At 37.9% G+C, this 22,106-nt stretch overlaps 1 protein-coding gene across 1 annotated transcript in view; it reads right to left on the reverse strand.

Moving 5' to 3' along the window:
- The window catches only part of MPP7 (membrane palmitoylated protein 7), a 141,501-nt gene extending 120,218 nt beyond the window's left edge, over positions 1-21,283 (reverse strand). Inside the window, exon 1 of the mRNA XM_031059324.1 lies at positions 21,204-21,283. The gene's annotated coding sequence lies outside the window, so the exon portion shown is untranslated. The remainder of the gene's footprint in view (positions 1-21,203) is intronic.
- Positions 21,284-22,106: the final 823 nt, after the last annotated feature.

The following is a 22,106-nucleotide window of genomic DNA, read 5'->3' on the forward strand; positions in this document are numbered from 1 at the left end:
ATCACAGCCTTTTTACATATACAGAAAATATTTCCTTGATTTCAGATTACTCAACTACTTCAATGCAATAACTAGCTTAAAATCAAAGTGAGCAAGTAGAACTTCAACACAGGAATGCTTGTTTTCATTTTCCTGTATACAAATGAAAAACTAAGCATGACAGGAAGATCTACTTGTTCTACTTTCTCAAAAGATGGCAAATTTGATGTATTCCACTCGTATAAATGGAGGCTAGTATTTATTTTTTTCATTAAGCTATATTCATATTTACTAGTAAGTGTTATCATAGGAATGTACATCTGAATTTAAATTGAAATATAAAATTATTTATTAAATTCTTTATGCTGCAATTCAAAAATTACTTACTGGCTACTTCCACTGAAATTAAGAGCAAAAACATTATTATGTTAAAAAATTAAAAGTTGCCTTTTGTTCTTATCAGTAAAAGTTTAAAGAATAATAAAATTCATGTTGAGCTATCCAACTGCTTATATTAAAACGTACAGAAGTACATTGTATATCTTTGTAAGGAAAAAGTGCCATTAACTAAAAGGAATGAATGTCTTAAGAAAAGGTGAAGATGTTTCAGGTCAAATATGGATCTAGAAATTTATTTTCATGTAAATGCTAAAAAATTGTTGTAACATATGGTTATTACAAAATAATTTGACTTATACAAGTTCTCTGTACTACAGTGTAGTTTTACAGTTTTCATACATTTCCAAAATATGCAAGAGAGCATAATTATACTTAATCCCCAGATTCAAAGAGAAGGCACAGATGGCCTTAGGTCAGGAGCCCTGATTAATCTGTAGTGTCCTTTTTGAGATGATCTAACATTTAAGGGCAGTTTAATGAACACCTATAAGTGCAACACCACAGTTAGGATGAACTTAAGCCTCTGTGGAATAGACAGAGAGGGTATCTGAAGCCAGCTTGCAGACACACACTGGAAACTCAAGCTCAAGTGTATCTATTTAGCAACATCTCTTGAAAAATTTTAATTACCTAGAAACACTAATTAAGATGTGATTAAACTCATTAGAACACCCTAGCTGCAGAGGCAGGAGCACGACAGTTCTCCATTCCAGTTTCCAATGCCATAACAATTGCTGACCTTCCCTTTCCCACAACCTTTTGCCATAGCTGCAATAACCTTACTGCAGCCTTACTGTAGTCTTACAACTCTGACAATAACTGAGACTGAGGCATCTGTCCAACGAGCATCTGGTATCACATAGGACCAACAAAACATTTATACAAAATGAACTCAATGAAGCTGTTAGTGCAAATCTCAGACCTGCTCCATTTTAGAGCACCTGACAACTATTCTTCTGATATTCTTTCAGATTTGATTGTGAAAAAAACCTTCCCCTGATTAAGAAATCAGTCTTAACACAAAATCCACGTACATTATCATGGCAAGCAATCAACAGCTCCACGGCTCAGGAGCTGAACAAACTGGGGCTTTCTGAAACCCTGCACAAATCCTTGTGGCTGGTGCTCAGTAAAGCAGCAGCAATCATTTACCACCAGGTACAGACACAGCAGCAAGAGGGCACAACAGATGGACCACACAAAAACTGGCACTACCGGCTCTGCTGCATATCCTTAAGAGCCTTCTCAGCTCATATATTTTTGGCAGGCCATGGATGCAAAACCAGCTCAGCAGAATACATGAAACACAGCATCATCTGAAGCATAAAAAGACAAAATTTCCCTGTCCCACTCCTAACCAATACACAGATATTCCAAAACTTTAGTATAAGTCTTTCAGTCTCCACAGCTCTCCTTGCTCCAGAAAGCACAATCTTTCCAAACTGAATGAGAAAATGCAATTTTTTTTCTTGTAGGGAGCAGCCTACAAGAAAAGCCTCTCTCTTCCAGGAGAAAAGACATACATCAACCTAACACCAGAGGAAGAGAGTGATCTATATCAATGTTTGTTTAGGCACAATAAACTGTGCTACCTTATTTGTCCTCCTCACTTTCCAAAAACCACATCTTCTTTAAAATACCAGCTCAGAAAAAAACTAGTCATGGACAATCAGCAGAAAGAATGTCACGTGTAAAGTCACGAAGGGACCAAAAAAAAAACAAGGTGAAACTTGCTCCTATTAATCTGCAGGAGGTGCTGGGCAGCTGCCAAGTTAGTTAATTCAAATACACAAACAAGTTAATGATGACCTGAGGGAGCAACACTGGATTTACACATCGAAAAAAACACTGTGCAGGAAAATATTAAGAAACTGAATGTATTCTATATGCTATTATTTCAAAAGCTCTTTAAGTCACCAGATGGAACTATGTACCAAACAGAGAAGCAGAGGCTCCCCAAGGAATCCTATCACAGTTCCCATTCTCATCACAGGATTGGAATTTGCAACAGAAACTTCAAAGAACTAAAACTAAGAAGTCCCCTGGTTATAAGTGCTTTTGGGATACCCTATCATGCACCTTCTAGGGATCAAAATGTCTTATTGTGTTCAGCAAGTTCACATGATCTAAACAAGAAATACTTAATTTTTTTAATTTTCAGAGTGTAATAGAGAGACAAAACTATGATTTCCATTCAAGCTATAGTTTCCATATTTTAATACCAACAGTGGAAGCCTGAATTCTCAAAACAGGAAGAAAACACTTGTTCACTCCTGGGTTCAAAGAGGTATATGAAAGCACTTAGTTTCCCAGTCAATTGCTGATATTAAATAAAAAACTATTGTCAGACTCTCTGAGCAGAGTGAAATTATTCACATTCTTCAAATGCTTTCAAAGTTAACTGCAGGAGAAATAAAAGGCATCAGTTCTAGCTTCACAAGTAGACAGATCAGTTTACATCCTAAAGATGGGATCAAACTACTTACATAAACATGGGACAGAAACATCTATACATCTACTGACAAACTCTTCCTAAAATAATTGTATCATGTTCCTGTTTAAAGTAATTCTATATTACATTTTTTGTTTTAAATAATTCTCTAAAAACATCGCCAAAAAGAACAAATATCTTGACACACTGCCCCCCCCCCAAAAAAGATGATAACACTTCCCAGTTACCAGAAATGGTATGAATCGAATCACTGTACGTCTTTTGCTCCTACATTCAGCCACATTCATATATTCCACTGCATTTTTATTTCATTTTGAAGATAGAGTAGAATGAAAACAGAACTGATGGTTGTTTTCTTATGAAACAAGTATCTCCTCACTAAGCCAGCAACCCTTCTGCTGAATCAGGAAGTTCAGAATTCAGCTGCAATACAAGATTCCTACATTGCATTGAGGACGGGCTACTCAAAAAGAACTAGATTTTTCTGTCAACACAATGTTTATATCACAGGACAATCTCAAGTACACTCAAAACCAAAAATTTTACATGTTGAACAACCACCCTTATAAAACAGATACAGACATTAATTATCAAAAAGAAGTCTCCCTTTTACCTTCTCACTGCTATGCCAGGCATTAAAACACTCCTTTGCTCAGTTTGTCTTTAACACAGGCATATTCCAGTATTTTGAGGGCTATAGCTTTCCTTAGTACCTTAGAACCAGCTGTCCCAATCTTCTCTGTATTTCAGGTAATTCAGACCTGAAAAAAGAAACTAACTTTAGCAGTTGACAGAAGCACCACATAATGTTCTTCTGAGATCCTAAAAATGTACGCCTCACCTAATGACCCCACCAGACTTCCCTCCACTTTCTAAATGTTTTCATCTATGTCGTTTTTAGTTGTGTAGAGAGACTCAGCTGTCATTCAGAGGTCAAGTTAATTTGTCACAAATCAGTGGTGCTGTAATTGGCCTGTAGGAATTAAAATTTCTAAAACAATACTTAAAATATTATTTTAGTGAGTGTAAGACACCCACACTGTCTCTTTAGGCACTCATTAGCCATCATCAAGACTGAAGTGCAGCTAATAAAACAACAGTTACTGGTCTTGCCTGGGAATCACCTGTCCCGACTCTCATCACATGGTGTGTACAGAAGAAAGGCTGAACAAAACCTTGTCAACCTCTTGCACACTCTACAGCTGTCTTTTCAGTCCTACAGAACAAACTGGAACCAAGGGATAACAGACTTTTCCACTCCATTCCACATGGAAATGCCTTATCTCAATCATTCTGTGACCACTTTGATGGGATACTTAATGGAAAAGGAAGTTTAGAATAATAAATAAAACACCTGGGAAAGTAACTGACTTGTATTTTAGTATAAATTGTCAATACCTAGCACTTATTTTCAGTCACTTAAGTTTCTACTAATCCAGAATACATCTGCAACCACTGCCACCACTACTCTGTCTCTGTTTTGCTGCATTTGATCCCCTTGCGAAGAATGTGCACACAGACAGAAAGTCAGTTTTGTGTCTTCAACATGAAAGCAAGCCATTGATAGTTTGGTGGCCCAAGCCTACAAATTCACATTCCCCCAGCGCTAGCAAAGGCAAGACATCACCTTCCTGCTCAACAGCCAACTTTGAACAGGAGATGAAAACAGTAACCAAGGAAACACCCCAAACCACTCAATACTTAGCCACAGGGACAGTCCATGAAATACAGAATTCTATCTTCAGGAGAGCCACACAGAGTACATACTACACAGTGAAGATGACACAAGTCATAATGATGACACATAATAAAGATTATTTCCTCCCCCACCAATCAGCAGCACAGCATCCATCTGGGTCAGACTGACTCTGAACTATCACCAGTAATACTGACAGATTTGCAAAGCTCCTTGGTGAACCCATTTTTTTGTTTTGACTTTTCACAATATGTTGTGAAAATAAGTTCTATAACTTATGTCAAGTGTAAAGCATTTCTTTTGCATTGTGTTCAGTACCCCAAAATCTCAAAATCATGAATAAATAATTTCTTATTAATTTCCTCCCAGTATTTATAATTATCTTTCATGTCCTCCTTCAAGCACCTCTGTTTCAAACCAAAATTAGTTTTTTTACTTGTTTTTTTTTTTCTTTTTAATGGAGAAGCCATTTCATTATGTTCCCCATTATCCCTCTTTTTATTATAGTGGCTAAATATCCCAGAAGATTTAGAATTACATCAGCCCTAGAAAAGAGGCAAATGTTCAAGCATTTATAAAATTTTGGTGGGAAGTAATTTCGCCCAGGATTTTGGAAACGGGCTGTAGATTATTTTTATTTCTATTCTATCTGTACAGAAACTCAGAAACATCACCACATTTCAGCAAGTATGTAGGAGGCAGGGCCCAACCTGCCCATACACAATAACTGGGTCACAGAATTCAACACCCATCTTGTCATGAGACTTGCAGAGGGTGATGGAACAGGGACACATGCTCTACTTCTGATTACAAAATGCTGCATCTCTTTTGTCTTTCTTGATTAGGGAAAAACAATGAATCCACAGCCTCACCATCCTGCTGCAGTTACCCTGATCACTCAATTTTCTAAGCTGAGCATTTTCCTGTCACCCAAAGCTCAAAAGTGGACACTTTCTTCATAGTGCAATTCCAAAACAAGCTTTCATAGTAACCTATGTTAAAAGAAAACAGTTTTTAAAGCCTAAGATGTGCATATAACATATTTTTCTGGGCTTATCCCAGACAAAAGTGAAACAGAACCATTTACAGCAAGATGAGAGATGGCATCACAGTGCCAAGTACAGTAACTCCAAACTACATATGTAAGTGATCACAAGGAGAAAACCTGTGATGTGAATAACAATATACAGGTTCTAACAATCAGTCATCAGCTATGAAATAAACATATAAATCCCCAGTACTTTCGTATTATTTTTAAGCAGAGATGTCTATTTTCCCTGACATATCTGTTGACTATGGCAAAGAAATGCAAGATCTTTACCTGTAGCTTGTGAACACTCTAGAATGCAACAGCCAAGATCATTTATTACAGAAAGCTGTCTCTCCAGAGTATTTTTATTCATGTCACAACAAGGAAATTATTATTTTGAAACAGACCAAGTTTGACACACATAAGATCTATCTAACTTAAAACTCTAGAGCTACCATCTGACACTTTCTATAATGTTTCTCTAATGTTTCTATAATGGTTTTCCCAAATAGGAAAGCAGATTTCACTAAGTTCACATATTAAACCACAACTCTCCGTCACAAAGTCCTACAATTCAATACCTCCTTAAGCTAATCATTATAAATTGCACATTACAATCACTTCTTAAGTGATCTAGAAATAAATACAATATTGACAAAAGTGCTAAGAAACACATTTAAGACAGCAAATTTCTAATGGGAAATGGAGAAAACCAAGAGATAAAGAATTCAGAATACTCATTAAAATGAAAAATGCCTTATGCAATTACTCAATAGTAAGCTGAATAAGTCTATTCACTGAAATTAGCAAATTGAGTTTGCCTTCTTTTCTCTGAATTCTATTAATATACAGACATCGCGATACAAAATAAGTCTGCACATGCACTTGGATCCATTTTCACTCTGTTCTGAACTGGAATGTCTTGTCTTTGCCAATTTATTAACAGAGACAGAACTATTTCCGCCTTTCTCTAGATGCATCTTCTTTCATCTGTCCTACACACTTACCTATGTTACATTTGTGACCAGTTCCTGTATAAAATGATAGAAGTTTATACACACTAAAAAACTTAGGAACCAAATCTTTTTATATGACTGCTCAAAAGTAAATTAGAATATTCCTGTGTTTGGTTTTTGTTTTGTTTCTTGGGCCTTATATAATCATAGTGTCTAGTACAATCACATCTTCATTTATTTTTTCTACACCTAATCAACCTGCCTATTTGAAAAAAGCAAGTTAATATCAATTTGGAAGTTGTTTGTATTGCTAAAGTAATTATCTTCTATGTAAGAAAACATCCAGGCACATAAGTCCTTAGCATCCGTAAACTAAAACTGCAGCTTGTGACTTTAGATCCCAATACAATAGATTCAGGTTGGAAGCACTGTGTATTTGGTCAACAGTTTCAAGAGGTCTCCTTCAGAATTTTACTTGTGATTAAGATTTAATTCAAAGCTAACAAACTACACACCACGCTGTAAAAAGCGAAGTTTTAAGTGCAGCTATGAAACGAGGGTATGTCTGTGAGCAGTCAGAACACAACCAGCCAGCTCTGTGCCCTGACTGAGGGACTGCTGCACACACCAGGGGCAGAAATCCACCCTGCTGCACAAAACAATTCTCCACTAAGCTGGAGTCAGGCTGCCTTCTGGTTTAGGATATACTCTGTGAGAGAAAGCTTCAAGGAGTTCTCAGGAAGATTTGAAGGCAGTCGCTAAGGGCTGACTGGAGGTGGACCCCTATGTATCAGCAGATTACGGGCGACTTAATGACAGGAGCAGACAAGGAAAGGACTTTTGAAGGGAGGTCTGGTACCCTATATAGAACTCACCTAGAAAGAGAGATTTTGCAGAATAAAAAAAAAAAGAATGACAAGATACAATCAACAGCCTTGGAAATTCTTTGCAGCAGAATTGTTTCAGAGAGCAGCATGACCAGATCCTGTGTATTACAAGAACACAGAATACACTGCAGCAATTGACAAAAGAGATTATGCCGTATTACTCTATAAGAAAGAATATATCCTAAAGATAGTACTGCAGGATTTGAAATGACTAAGACTTAAATATAGCCTTGACATAATGCTGAATTTGTAAAATATTTTCCTGTTTATGAGCTCAAGTAAGTGACAGAACAATGGTATCATTCACAGAAAATCATTAAAGGACATAAAAGGAATTTTAGAAATGGTAATGATATTATGTTATGAATAGTATTATTCAAGAAAGCAATCTTTTTAAAATTACAAGTTAAGTATTTCCAATAATTTACTTGAAAACCAGAAATAATACTAACAAAATACTTTCCAGTGCAATTTTAGCACTATTTTTTAAAATTTCATAGTATATATTCAGACATTGAAAGCAACAAAAAATTTACGTTTTTGTAATTGACACAACTGCAATTTTAACTATTGACACTATGTCAGAATAATTAATCTTAAAGTGGCAATGTATCAAATCTAGTCTTGAACAAATGATTGTGCAATCTGCATCCCAAATGCATAAAAAGGTGAAACTGCTAGTGATGATCCAGGAAAACAACACACAAATCATTTAGCCTTTCTAAACTAACCCCAGGTTTGTGCACAAAAATATAATTATTAATATTATTATAACTAATACTGTTTTTTAGCTTTTTATGGAGCTTAACAACATGGTAAATAAAAAACAAGGGGTCTTACTTCCCTCTAAACAAACTACAATTCATTGCCTTATTTTTTCTGTACCCCAACAGATCAACTAATGCAAAGCTTTCATCTCCTATTGTCACCAGTGAGTGAGTACCTGAAAAAATAGGAAGAGGAAGCCCTTCCATTAAAACAATCTTAAAATAGTATCTGCCCAAAAATATCCACTTAAATTTAAAAAAAAAATCCTAGCGCGTGTTGCCTTCAAGTAATGATTTATTGAGGAGGATGCCTCTGTAGCTTCTAAGTTAGGACTGACATTTGAACAAGACACACCCAGACACAAGTATATCAAACTGAAGTAAGCCTGGTTTTCCAAGAAGACAAGAAAGGTACTTCTATCATCACATAAAATCTGGAAGGCAGGTTTTTTTCTATTCCATTAATTCCACTGAAAGCAATGCACATTCACAAGAACTTCTAAAACAATGTTCATCAACTAAAATCACTAGTTCTCCCGCTTCTTTTCTGATAGTTTGTTTTTTCAGTGATTTTCATTATGGATATTAGGAGATGAAAGTATTGAACTGTCATACCAAGGAACACAACCAGCTCTCCCCAGACAACTTTCTCCACAATTAGTCTTTTGGAGAATCTAACATGTTAATCATATTTTTCAGTGCAAGGCAGACATTGCCCAACTTCTTTAAGATCCCGTTGGATCTCTCGGTCCTTGACATCAGCTGCTCCTCCGTTCCCATCCAAGGAGCCACACAATGTTCATTCTGAGCAGCAATAGAAAGGATTCTCTTCCCCAGTCATCTCCTTGCCAATATCCTAATAAAGGTACTATCATCTTCTTGTCCCCACTTCTTTCTTCCCACTAGAAACAGAACAGTGCTTAGATCATCATGATCCATTATTTACCACTCTTAAGAGAAATTCAGTTACAGAGCCCAGAACAGATGTTTCTTGCAATATATTCTTCAGTCTTAAAGAAAACACATTATTTTGAGACAGTATCCTGAAAGACAGCTATGGTATTTGAAAAACAACTGGGCATCAATAGCATTACCCTTCTTTATCCATAGCAGTAACATCTACAGGGCAGGTGCTCACTGCTTTTAGTAATTTCAGTGCAACCCAAAAGCAGAACTGAACCCAGAAAACTCAGCAATGTTCACTGGTGAAGCAGAAAGAAATCTGTGTTTTAACTTTCTGCTCCAGCCAGAACAAATGCTTGTTGGCTGCACAATGCAAGCCTTAGCCTAATGTTCATACTTGCATCTGCTATTCTTCAGCTGTCAGACTGAAGAGGAACACCAATGAGCTACACAACTCTGCTAAAGCTGATTTAAATGCAAATGAGAATCAGTCAACATGCAGAGGAATAACAAGCTTCCGAAAAAAACCACTTATCTCAAAAACAAAAATGATGTTACAGAGTGTTTCTCTTTATCCCTTAAAAGCATTTGAACTGAATAACAGCAAATACCAGCTCACGAAAGAAGATTTAAGTAAAAAGGTGTGTGCTACCATTGTAATACTGCTTTCTGACTTCTAAATAAAACTGAAGTGGAACACCACCACTTGAAATATTTAATAAGGCAGGAAATCTAAATCTCATATCCAATTTTCTTTCACCAAAACCTCTTTATCCTCAACATTACAGTAACTTCATTTATTCTTAATATTAACAGGTGCTGTTTTAATTCAGTGCCAGAGTCAGGATAGGACATAAGCATAATATTACATTTGGAAACATGAGTGAAATTTGGCAGAAGCTGCCGTGTTGAGGTATCTCAGACACTGCACATGTGCTCCTTGCTGTGAACTGTGCCAGCAATGAAAACTAAACCACTTTAAGGCAAGATGTCTTGCAGATCAGATGTATGGGCTGCCCTTTCTTCATATTCCACACAATACAGGACACAAAAACCTATCCTATAAGGGCACACATTGTTTCCTTCTGCTTTACAGCCATCCCCAAAAGTGTGCAATCATACCAGTATTCAACATGATTTTTTAATGAATTCTGCTTCATAGCATCCAGGAATTGTATTTTTAAAGAAGTCACTGATGCATGAAGGAAACCATTGTCTCACACTGAGAAACACAAAAGATTTAGCAGGTTGGAGCTAAAAAACAGCAGTTAGCATGATTATTTTAATTTTTTTCATTGAGGAAACTTCTTCCCATTCTTTTTTCACTGCCAAGCTAAGCAACTCCTTAAGAGCCAAAGTTGTCTAATTTCATTCTATTACAACTTTGCCCAGGTAGAAGCTTAACCTTTGAGAGTTATCACATAGGGAACCAAAACAACATAGAAAAATGCAATGAAAAAATTCTGAATTATTTTATCTGTAAGTTTCACAGCTAGGTTACAGTCTTCTAAGGTCTCCCATTCACTGTAATCTTGCCTTCTTTAACTGAGCAGAGTGGGAATATTTTTTGCAGATGTATTATGTCACCACTTAGAAAGAAAAAAGAAATTATGTAACTTAGCAGGTACAGTTGGGTTTTCCAGTATAGCCTGCAAATATAGAAAATATCTTCTATTTATTTTAAACCATAACAGCTATACATTCCTGTTTGTTTTCCTGTATCAGGATTCAAAAGTAAATGTCTGTCTTAGAAAAAAAAAGATACATACATGATGAGTTTGGGGTTTTTTTAAAAAGCCATAAATTGAAACAACTCAAATTTCATGCCCAGAAGTGATATAATCAATGATGGCCATTACTATTCCATTTCCTTATTACAGCTGGAAATGGAATCAAGTTGTTAAAAAGTTTTCTGGTCAAACATTAAGCAGAAAACAGTTCTCAAACAACTGCTAAAAATATTAAATTAGAATAAAACCAGATTGATTAGATGTTAATTCTCCTGCTCTCCAGCTGCGGAATTTGCTTTCCTGAAAAAGCAAGAAGAACTGAATCCGTGTTTCACGAGAACACACCTGACACATCAGCCTGCACAGGACTTTGCACAGGACTGCCATATCCTCCCTGAGAGGAAGGTGACCACGGCACTTGGGGACACTGTTCTGAGGTGAGCACAGTGGTGCTGGCTTAATGGTTGCACCCCATGATCACAGAGGTCTTTTCTAAGCTTAACAATTCCATGATTCTACAACGCAGTCAGAAATGCACCTTGATAGACTCCAGAGAGTGGGCAAGAAGTGTCAATCTGCAGTCTGGGGATTGGATTCCCTACCTAGGCAGGAACCAGAGCTTATGGCACTCTGGGAAGAGAAAAATGTGGACTTGAAATCCCCCAGGTTGAGAAGGACCCAGGAACAAGGCCTCCTATTTCTTGGACTCATCAGCTAATAACTGCCAGTCCACTACATATAAGATAGGTACCAAAAGCATCTTCCCAAGAGAAAACTGCAGAAAGAGGTATGGGATTTATTGTCTGATAAATGTAAGGGTCATATGAATGTCTAAGGTACACCCTGGTTTCCTACCAACCAGCTTCACTGTACCAGTGTTCCACATTACAGATTTCAAATTCTAATCAGGAAATCAGAATCTCATCATCATATGATGCCTCCATCCTTTCTTAGCCATGAGCCTGAATGTTATGAGCTGCAGTGTTGAACATTACAAAGCTTATGTTCTTTGTCAAAACCTGGGACATAAAACCTTCCACTGCATTTTAAACAGTATTTGCTTTATTTTTTCCAAGACAACAGCCTTTAGGATTTTAAATGGGAAGAAATTAGGTCAGGTCTTCCTACTGAAGCCTTTTTCAAATTTTTTTTCTTAAAATTCTGTTACGAAATTCTGGAAAGTGTATTTGCCTTTTACACCTTCCCTTAATATCTTTTAAATATAAATGTCTGGAGAGAACACTGATTTACTGAGAGCCTTACAAGTAGCACATGTCTATAAATACTAGTCAGAAAAATATTTAAATATAATTCCAGTTTTTGATTCCTTTGTAACTGGTCTGATTTATCTTTGATCACATATTTTAGCAGTAAGTCATTAAAAATGCACAAAGAATTTGTGCACAGATCAGCCACAGAATACTGATCTGAACATTTAACAGCCTAAGGAAAAACACAAAAAACAAAATGGAACTCACGCACTTGAAGCAATCAAACATCTGCCTGCCTTTCAACACCCCTTTGAGGGGATTGTCTCTATTCCTAAATGAGAGGATATACCACAAGTCCCTACTACTGTTTGAACAATCTTGCTACTTGAAGACAATTTTCAGAGAGTTTAAAATACAAAATTTTCTATCTGTGTTTCTGTTGGTGCAATGTAGTAACAAGGAAGCTCCTATTCACTTCTTTTATCAACAAGAGTACAAAGAATAAGACACGCCCTTCTCAGAGAACTGGAAAAACCTGCTACGTGAAAGCTGAAAAGTCTCCAACTACCCATTCCTTCAATTTGCTCTACTTCCACAGAACTGAGGGAGGCTGCAAGGACTTGGCCTAACAAAAATAAAGCTGAGCGAAAAAGCAAGGGCTGTGTATAAAAACACTGATAGAATTATAAAACAGTATGAAAAATCTATTTAAAATAAAAGGACCAGGATTGTTACCAACTGATGATGAATAAATTTAGGTTGAACAATCTAAGCAGCTTCATCATGTTGAGGAATTTAGCACTGGAAGAGGCTTCTAATTAAAACAGCAAGGGGAAAAGGCTCAGCTGCTTTTAAGACAGCACTCCATATGGCTATGTCTGTATGACATAAAGCCTACAAGAGCATGAAAATAAACTTGATGAATAGGCAGGTCCTTTCCTGTCCCATGTTCCTAAGAGAACAATACCTGTCAAGCAAATAACATCATTCTGATACAACTCTAAGATATAACCATCTGTCAGGGTATTGCCTGACACAGAAAGCAAAGCCAGATATTAATATCACAGCAGGACAAACTTTGCCAAGAATAAACTTCACAGAGTATATTTTCATAGATGTCTTAGACCCATAACCTCATTTCTCATCATTTCATGCTGCCTCTGCAGAAAGCACACCTCTCATGCAGTATTCATAAATCTGAAAGAGATCAGGTTGTCTCCATGCAACCAGGCACTCCTATGATCTGCACCCTGAGCATTCTGCACACACACAGCAGATCCTCTTACCCCAAACAATATGACATCTAGTATGCTCAACGGGCCCTTTATTTGCTACAGCCCTTACTATCTTCATCAGGAGGAGCCAGAAAGGGCTTGCTGTTGAAAGCTTCAAATCGCCACTTTTGCCCTCCTTAAACAGAAAAACTACAGCAATCATGAGGGTGTAAGACAAATGGTTAGACACGAACAGTCACAGAAACAACATTCTATTAGACTAACCTTTATAACTTGAAAGGCATACCAGCCTTTCAACTTGCTTTACATCCAGAGATACGTCCCTATTCCCTACAAAACTGCTGTGGTTAAACACATGGAAAGTTTTTCAGAGCAATAATAAAACTTGTGTCTGAGCCATACAGTTTCTGTAAATTAATCTCCATCTGTATTTTACTTAGCTTTATTCTCTTAGCAAAGCACAGAGCATGCTAGCTGCAAGACAGCATTACAGTCCATTTTCAGTTTGTTTATATCACACCACAGCATTTTCTACTATTTTAGTTCATCTGCTTATAACAGAATACCACAGCTTTTTAACCCTGTCATCCAAACAGCATACACTCTTTTATTCACTGTGAGAGCCTACAGATCTGATCCATAGTATATTCTAGGCATATGACTGCATAATTCAGACAGGTTTGAAAAAAGGTGTGCCGCAAGATACCACCAAAGACTTCCCATTAGGCCTGCTGAGAATAAACAGGCACATTTTATTTGACCTACCCTAACCTCAGCAAACTGGACCTTAGCAGCACATGCCAAGCTCAAAGGACCACTTTCACATCTTCATTGCAACTTCACATCAAGTCTTTGATCATTTTTCATCTGGAAGTACCAAAGAGATTTCTGCTTCTTGGCCTTATACAGCCTCCTCATAATCCACCACCTGATCTCCCTTGTACCACAAAGTGGGAATACTCATCTCAACTTCAGCTGCATTTCTCTCCATCACATATAGAAAGGGATATATTGGATACTGCTAAGATAAATTGCAGTTAACTGTTTGTAGATCATTTTGATTATTTTACCATAGTGTTAGACAGCAAAATACAATACTATAATAATATCATATATAGGGCCTCTGACAAATTTGACATTCAGCAGTCTGATACAAAAGTAAATAAACTGGAAGATGAAATCTACTTCAACTGGTTTTCATTTCTCTAACTATTACAAAATTGTAAGTACACAAATTACTTGAAGTATAATTCATTTTTGCAGAAGCTTACCTTTAAAGTGGAATAAAGTTACTGAGAATATTTTGTATCACAAAAGGTCTTTCCCTTAAGATAAGCATTAAAAGAGGAAACTGAACTCTTCAGAAACACTGTAAGCACGCAAAAGGAAAAGCTGTCTATACAAAACTAACTTAGAGCATTCAGAAAATATGCAGATGCCAAGAACTGCACCCATTTCAAAATACTCTTGTCTTCTGCTTCTTCCAAACTGCACCCACAAATGATTTACACAATTCCCTCTCAGATATTCTGATTACTCTCCTACACTCACCCCTGGTCAGTTTACAGGCAGCCTGAATTATTTTGCTATGTCACTGCAATGACAGTAAAGGAATGCTGTGTCCCAGGTAGCACAGCTATTTTTTAGTATATTATTTTGAAACAATACTTTCTGAAATACTGTCTTGGAAATATTACTAGGGGATCTCAGGAATAGTTGTTTATGCTAGGCCTCAGGCTGACAGTCACAAAAACTTGCAGTTTTTATTGGCAAGGTTCTTCTTTCTTCATTTATATTTAATTCCAAGTTTATAAAACTACATAGGTAATTCTGGGAGCTATTAAATCCCATGCCAAGTCATAAGCCAAAGACTCCCATGAAAATAGGTCAGATCAAGAACTCTCTGATAAGACATCAGCAAGAGAGAAAGAAATCTGCTTCACGATGACTGCCAGAACACAGCCCAGTTTAGCTACATGGAGGAAACATCTCAGCACCACTTAAAGAACTACTACAAAGAGACGTCCAAGCCAGCCTGACAATACTGTTCTCTCTTCAGCATTGTCTAACAAAGAAAAGGAAACAGAACCAACACTGTGCCCCATGACAATGCAACTTACTGATTGGGAACCACCAACCTAGGCTGTGGTCCCACTACCTCAGTTCATGTCAGGACTGAAGTCAGTTCCATATCTGGTGATCCAAACAGCTCATCTCTTGACCCTTTAGAAATAGGCTTGTATGTAAAGTTTTTACCATCCATGCTTTGTTACAAGGTTCCTGTATGATCCAGTGGATTTGCTGAGCTTTTCCTTTAGCTTTACTATTTCCAGGACTACTTCTCTGTTCCCTTCCAGCATAAGTTCAGAAAAAAATTCTCCTGAAATGTGCTGATTCTACTAAAAGAATGGCAAGCATCTGACATTTTCCTTTCTGCACCTCATCACTCTCTGTTTTTTCGCCTGGCCTGAGAAAGGGTTCACTGATGAGGAAGGTGGGGAAGACTCATTAGGGAGAGAGGTTTGATGCAACAATCATCTGAAGCTCAAGGTCAGATGTTTCCCTTGGTAACAGCTGCAGATGCACACGTATACCCACACACATTCAGTCTTCTTGCAGTGAGGACTGTCTTAAACACATACATAATGAAAGCATTTCTTGTACAGTAGACATGCATATGAGGAACAGCTTATGCACAGAAACATCCACACACCCCCCCCCCCCCCCCGGCAAAAAATAAGATTATCTAACTACAAAGAAGAGAAAAGATGTATTTACCATGTGTTTGTAACTTCTAGTTTCTAGATTTCTGAGTCAATCTGCAACATGTAAACACTGGATTTGGGATTACCTTTCCTATTATAACCGTAAAAAACATCACAAGATTCAGCACAAGGTAATTAGACATTAGGCTTTCAGTCAGGCTGTGGCATGCTCTTACTTCTCCACTGGGAAGGCAGGCTGTCACACACACCCATATCAAATCTCATATCTCTAGTCAAGTATTCAAGTGGGGAGATAACATCTTGGCATACTACTCAAGAATGTATTTTCAAGAAGAAGAGGTCATATTATTACTTACTAATTCAGAACAATATATTATTTAATGCCTCTAAAAAGCATTCCAAGAACTACCGAGAGATCTGCTTCTTTCTAAAGCCAGCAAAATATAAACAGAGGAAGAGATATATTCTCTTAATTTCCACTATTCAGGAGATTATATAAGGAACAACAGTAGGGAGACATTAACAGTTGTTAAAGCAGAATCAAAACCTAGCCCTGTTGAGAGGAAGAAGGTGACAATATGCTTTTCATTCGTGTGTGATGACCAGCACATGGGCTGTAAGGCCCACACCAATTGGAGGGCACAAAGGGAAGGTTTAGCCCTTTGCTCACTGTCCTCTCAAATGCACACCTAAAAGTAAGAAAAATCAGTATTTGAATTTGACCTGCCAGTGAGTGAGAAGCACCCCAGTGCTAGGACAGGGATGAAGCTGTCTGGCCTCTGTAGTGAGGACACTGTCCTTGTAGCCTGGGAGCCAGGAGCAACAGAAGCACGCAGGAATCCTGCAGACAGACAGCAGCAACTCCAACCACGCCTGTGCAGGCACTGGAAGAAAGACACACTCTTATTTTTATCCCACTGCTGAGTGACCTTATGAGCTGCAAATTAGCAGCTAAACAAATACCTAACCGTAAGCATCACACACAAAATGAGATTTTCTTTTAGACAACTGAGGAAAACTAAATTTATTATTAATATCTTTACAATGTAGGCAAAAGTAAGAAATCTTAATTTAAACTTAGCTGCTCTGACACAGTAGAAACTGTTCATACAAACACACTGAACAGAAGGTCCAATTACTTAATACTTCCCTGTTACTGTGGTCTGTTAGTGCTAGACCATATTAATGTGCATGCATGTTTTCTTGTCAGCAATCTGGAGATACTCCGTTCGTATTACCAAGGTGATTTTTTCATAGAATCATAGAATGGTTTGGGTTGGAAGGGACCTAAGAGATCACCTAGCTCCAACTCCACTGCTGTGGGCAGGGATACCCCCACTAGATGAGGTTATTTAAGACCTTATCTGACCCAGCCTTGAACACTACCAGGGATGACGCACCCACTTTTGTTTTTTCTTCCTGAAGTACCCACCATCCCAAGTGAACACCTTGTGAAAATGTACAACACACCTCCTGGCACTACGTGTCACACTAGACTTTCACCTGTGATGACAGCAGGTTTGTTTTAATAAGCTGTAGTGTTTTGATAAGTAATGCATGTGTCTGTTGAACTGATACATACATTTTAAATATTAATGCTGTATCAAAGCTAAATGAAAGCTTTAGAGAAGACAGAGTAAGTGATTTAATAAGGTAGGACATTTAACCCCCTGATGTAAGTTAGCAGCACTTAAAATGGTGAGCTCAGTCCTGGATAAAGAAACCAGAATACCTCTTGCTTTCTTTCAAGTGTAATTGCTATCACCCATAGGAAGTCAAGGCAGCTATGTGTAATTCATTAAATAGCATGGCAAAGCTGAAAGTCTGAGGAGTAAAATACAAATTCAACATTAAAAAAATGACATTTACTCAACAGCCATCATCAATTACATGTCCACCTACACAAAAAAGCTACAGAATTAAACATTGTGTTACAATTGCTGTCTGCCTCCATTTACAGAGCAGTTAAACAGAGTATTTACCTAAACCTATCTTCCTACAGGATGCTTTAGTTCCAGACCATAAGAAAAAGCTAACACCACCTCTCTTTGCTGACCCAGAAGGGAACCACTGGGGATAGAGTTACTGGGTTGAGATGACCCATCTTCATATGACACATGTTGGTTATGTTTCTCTGTACTTTTTTACAGTCAGTGAAGGTGATAATAACCAATCAGAACTGATTTGGGTCACACACAGCCCCTAGCCAACTCTTCTCTACATATTAAAAGAAAAAGAGCATTTGGCAAAATTTCTTACATTCCCTTAGTGTTCTATGACTTATTAAATATAATTAGCAGATCAGCCAGCTTCTACTGTGAGAAAAGGTTACTCAGTTTGCAAACCTTTCCTAATAGGTATTACCTAAGACTCCTGGGCTGTGTGAAATGTGTGGGCTTGTTTTTTCTCAAAATCCAAATATTTGTCATATTAATGCCTGCACATGACTCTTTAAATCAGGTATCTACAAAAAAGTATGTTTTACAGCTCTGCTAGAGTATCTTTCTGTATCTAAAATATTTAACATCTTCCACAGCCATGTCAGCTGAAGAGTCTTCTTTTCAGACAAATTTCTGTATTGGTTTCTAACACTCTTATGTTCCCATCCCAAGCTTTTTTCCCTTTGTAAAGGAAGGTGTTTAATAGTCTTAATGTATCAATGTGACCAAGTTTAATAAAAGCCCCTAATGAGAAGGAATCTTCATTATCTTCATTAAGTAATAAATGCATATGTCAAGAAATTGGGAGCTAAGATAATGTTTAATACAGTACATAGTGTTAGAAAAGTTTCCATAGCTTCTGGGAGGCAAAAGCCTCCACAGCTGGCACAATGAAGTTTTCAGCTTTTCTCCAGTTGCCAATCTGGTCATTTGACTCCCAGTAAGTCACTTGTCCATTTTAACTTCCCTCCTCCAGTAACTGCCTTGTGAATCCTTCCCTTTGCGGCACTCCCAGCAAAACTTTGCACATCTAACTGCTCAGGAAGATATTCTCGTCTCCTGCTGCAGTCCAGAAAGCTGCTATTTCCAGTGACAGTTTCTTCTTCAGTCTGGCTGACAGCATGCCCACCATCCACTAGAAGCAGCATCCTTCAGCATCTCTAAACAAATGGAGACTACAACAGCATTCAACCATCTACATTTGCAAGTTGCAGCCACGGTTCTAAACAAAGGAAAACATCTGTCTTTTCTACACTCAATACAAAAATGTGTTTGCCGGACAGCTGATCTGTCTTGCCTCAGTACTCAGCTGCTGCACATGATTTTTACTCCCCATTTTAATCATCAAGATTTCTTGAAGGCAGCCAGTCTTCCCTGGGGAGCACCCAGGGTGTCTCGCCAGGTCCCACGGCGCAGACACATGACTCTCACAGCAGTCAGATGAGGGACCAAAGGCACCCTTCAGCACTTGGCTCAAAGCATGCCATTCACAGTTCTATCCTCTGAGGTTTGCTTGCCATTTTGATACCCTTGCTCAGACTGGTGGAGGCAGCTGGAAGGTGGTCCAAGTCACTGTCTGTATCACATTTCAAACACTCGACAGCTTTCGAAGCAGAGTCACGCACTGCAGCTCAAGCCCTTTCAGACTTGTTGGGCTGTAGTACGTGTGGTGCCATTTTAATACCAAGACAAAGTTTCTAGCACATATAATTTTGATGTTTTAAAGTCACAGATTTGGATCCTTAGAGAAGTAACCAATCTTTGAGTAAGAAGTTTACAAGCTGTGGTACTGGATGTTCCAATCCCCACAGAAATTAAATGCTAGGACTGAAGGTACAGGTTAGCTCGATGTGTACTGGAGGTAACACACATTTGCTGAATCAGTTAACCTTGGAGACCAGGCAGCAAAAGGCTCCTTTCAGGGTCCCTGAGATTCCCAGATGGCAAGAGAGCAGCAGCAGTGCGAGGACAGGGTGTGCCCCGGGCAAGACAGCTAACAAAGGGCTGCTGTTTGTCTTGGTGGGAGCAGCATTAACTGCCTTGGGCTGGTAGGAGGGAAAGCATTAAGGGAGGAGCAAGGATTTTCATATATTATTTCGAGTAGCGATTTCACACCTTCGTTAAGCTTTAGCCTTCATTCACCTTAACTAGGCAGCAAGCTAGTGAGAGCAACCTCAGTGAGAGGTTGGTTTTGGTCACTTCTCCAGCCTTGCTAGTTTCAAGATGATGCAGCTCTGGCGTTCCCCCTTCCACATACACATTTCAGTTACAATGCAATCCTAACACAGAAGTTAACTGTGTTCATAGCTTCCCAAATGACCCAGATTACAATGACATAATTAACTGCTCATGAACAGCTATTCACTGAAAACGTCTACCACAGTATCTGTTCAGGCACTGAAAATCTTCATTACTGTATCTGTCAAAACTCTGAAGAAATTCAGGACTGTTTAGATTCAGAATTAGACTAGATTTAGTTCTTGTTTTCCAACTCTCCTGGGCTGTGATAAATAAGCAAAGCTTTTTATCAGCTGAACTTGTAAGGTGTTTTTTAAATCCACAAAAAACCTTCCCCATATGCCAGTTGAAGCTTCTGATTCGGTCACATCGATGTGTGAAATAAATATACTTCACTCTCGTATAATTAGCAATGTCAAGCCTGTTTCTTTAGATAGCATTCATGGCATATTGTCTGTGAAGCAGCAGCTCTGCACTTCGTATCTGAAACTACTTTGTTCCTCTCAGAACAGCTTCACTGGCTAAACCAAGCTCAATCCACTAAACAATACATTACGAAAGCAATAAAGGCTTTCTATGCACTTTTTATACATGGATGTGTGTGTTCTCAAATTCTGAGACACAATTAGTAGATCTGATGCAGTTTTACTCTATGCCTAAACTTGCTACACAATTTATGATGCAACATGTTTCAAAGTCAGTCCTTACTAACTGTTGGCTGTATTTGCAATACTTCTCTATTTTTTCAAAACTTCTCCTAGCACACGTGATGAAATAACACAAGAAATTTTAGTAATTTTTGACTCAAAAAAGAGGCTGTCTTTACAAGACAATAAAGCAGTACGCAATTAGACAACACACAATACTTATACCACATAATGGTACAACACTTCCACAACTTTATTTATTAATACTAAACATGATATGAAATTATTCTTGGTCTTTGATACTGACCTACACACATTTATTTATTGCTCAGGACAGCAGAAAACAAGCAACAGCCTAATTCAGTATCAGAAAACAATGAGCAAGAGTCATCACAAGGGAGTTCTACCTGGATAACTGTTTTCACTTCAACAGCAGCATAAGATAATGCATTTTTCAGATTGCCAAACTGAGAGTCTATGGAATCTGAAAGAAAAGGAAAAGGTAACAATAATATGACATTGCATCCAGTATTGGACATACTACATATTTGCACTTTTTTTCCTTCTAATTGTTAGGAGAATAAATTTAAATTAGTTAACTTCCAGACATCTGATTCTATATGAAATTCTGCAGAAACAAGAGAAGTCAAAAGACTTATTTTAGCTGGGGGGAGAGAGGATTTCAAATTGTGTATTTATTCTGCCTCCACACTTGTCCGAGATAAACTGGTCCTAACATTATAATTAATCAAAATAATTATTTAAATGGGTACATGTAAGCTTTATCTAACATATAAAGATCTGTAAGACTTCAGATATATAATCCCATTTTATACATGAACAACATGCAAATTCTGATACAAAATTTTAGTTGTAAGCCTTCTACCACTGCACTGAATGTCTCCACTTTAAAAAGCCCTTAAGTACTTGTGACTTCTTGCCTGTAGTAAAGATGCTCATTTCTTTGCTTCACCATAGCTAATTGCTCTGCTTTGAAAGCTGCCAGTAAGCTTTAGCCCATAACTGGCTGTGCACACCAACATTGAGCAAATGTCCATTATGCACTGCCTACTGCTGCTACACAGTGAGACCACCCCAGGTCTCCCCTTGGCAGTAAATGCAGAATTGGAGCAGCAACCATGGAATACACGTAGGGACGGCCCTGGGGCGTGTATGGCAAGCACCTGACAGTCAAAACAGGATCAAGGCAGGCCTGTTCCTTCCGTGTTCACGGGTCACCATCTCCTCTGCACCCTGCAAACTACAATACAGTTCATCTCTCCAATTTATATCACATATAATATAATTCC

Source organism: Geospiza fortis, unplaced genomic scaffold (genome assembly GCF_000277835.1).
Source record: "Geospiza fortis unplaced genomic scaffold, GeoFor_1.0 scaffold75, whole genome shotgun sequence".
Lineage (NCBI taxonomy): Eukaryota > Metazoa > Chordata > Aves > Passeriformes > Thraupidae > Geospiza > Geospiza fortis.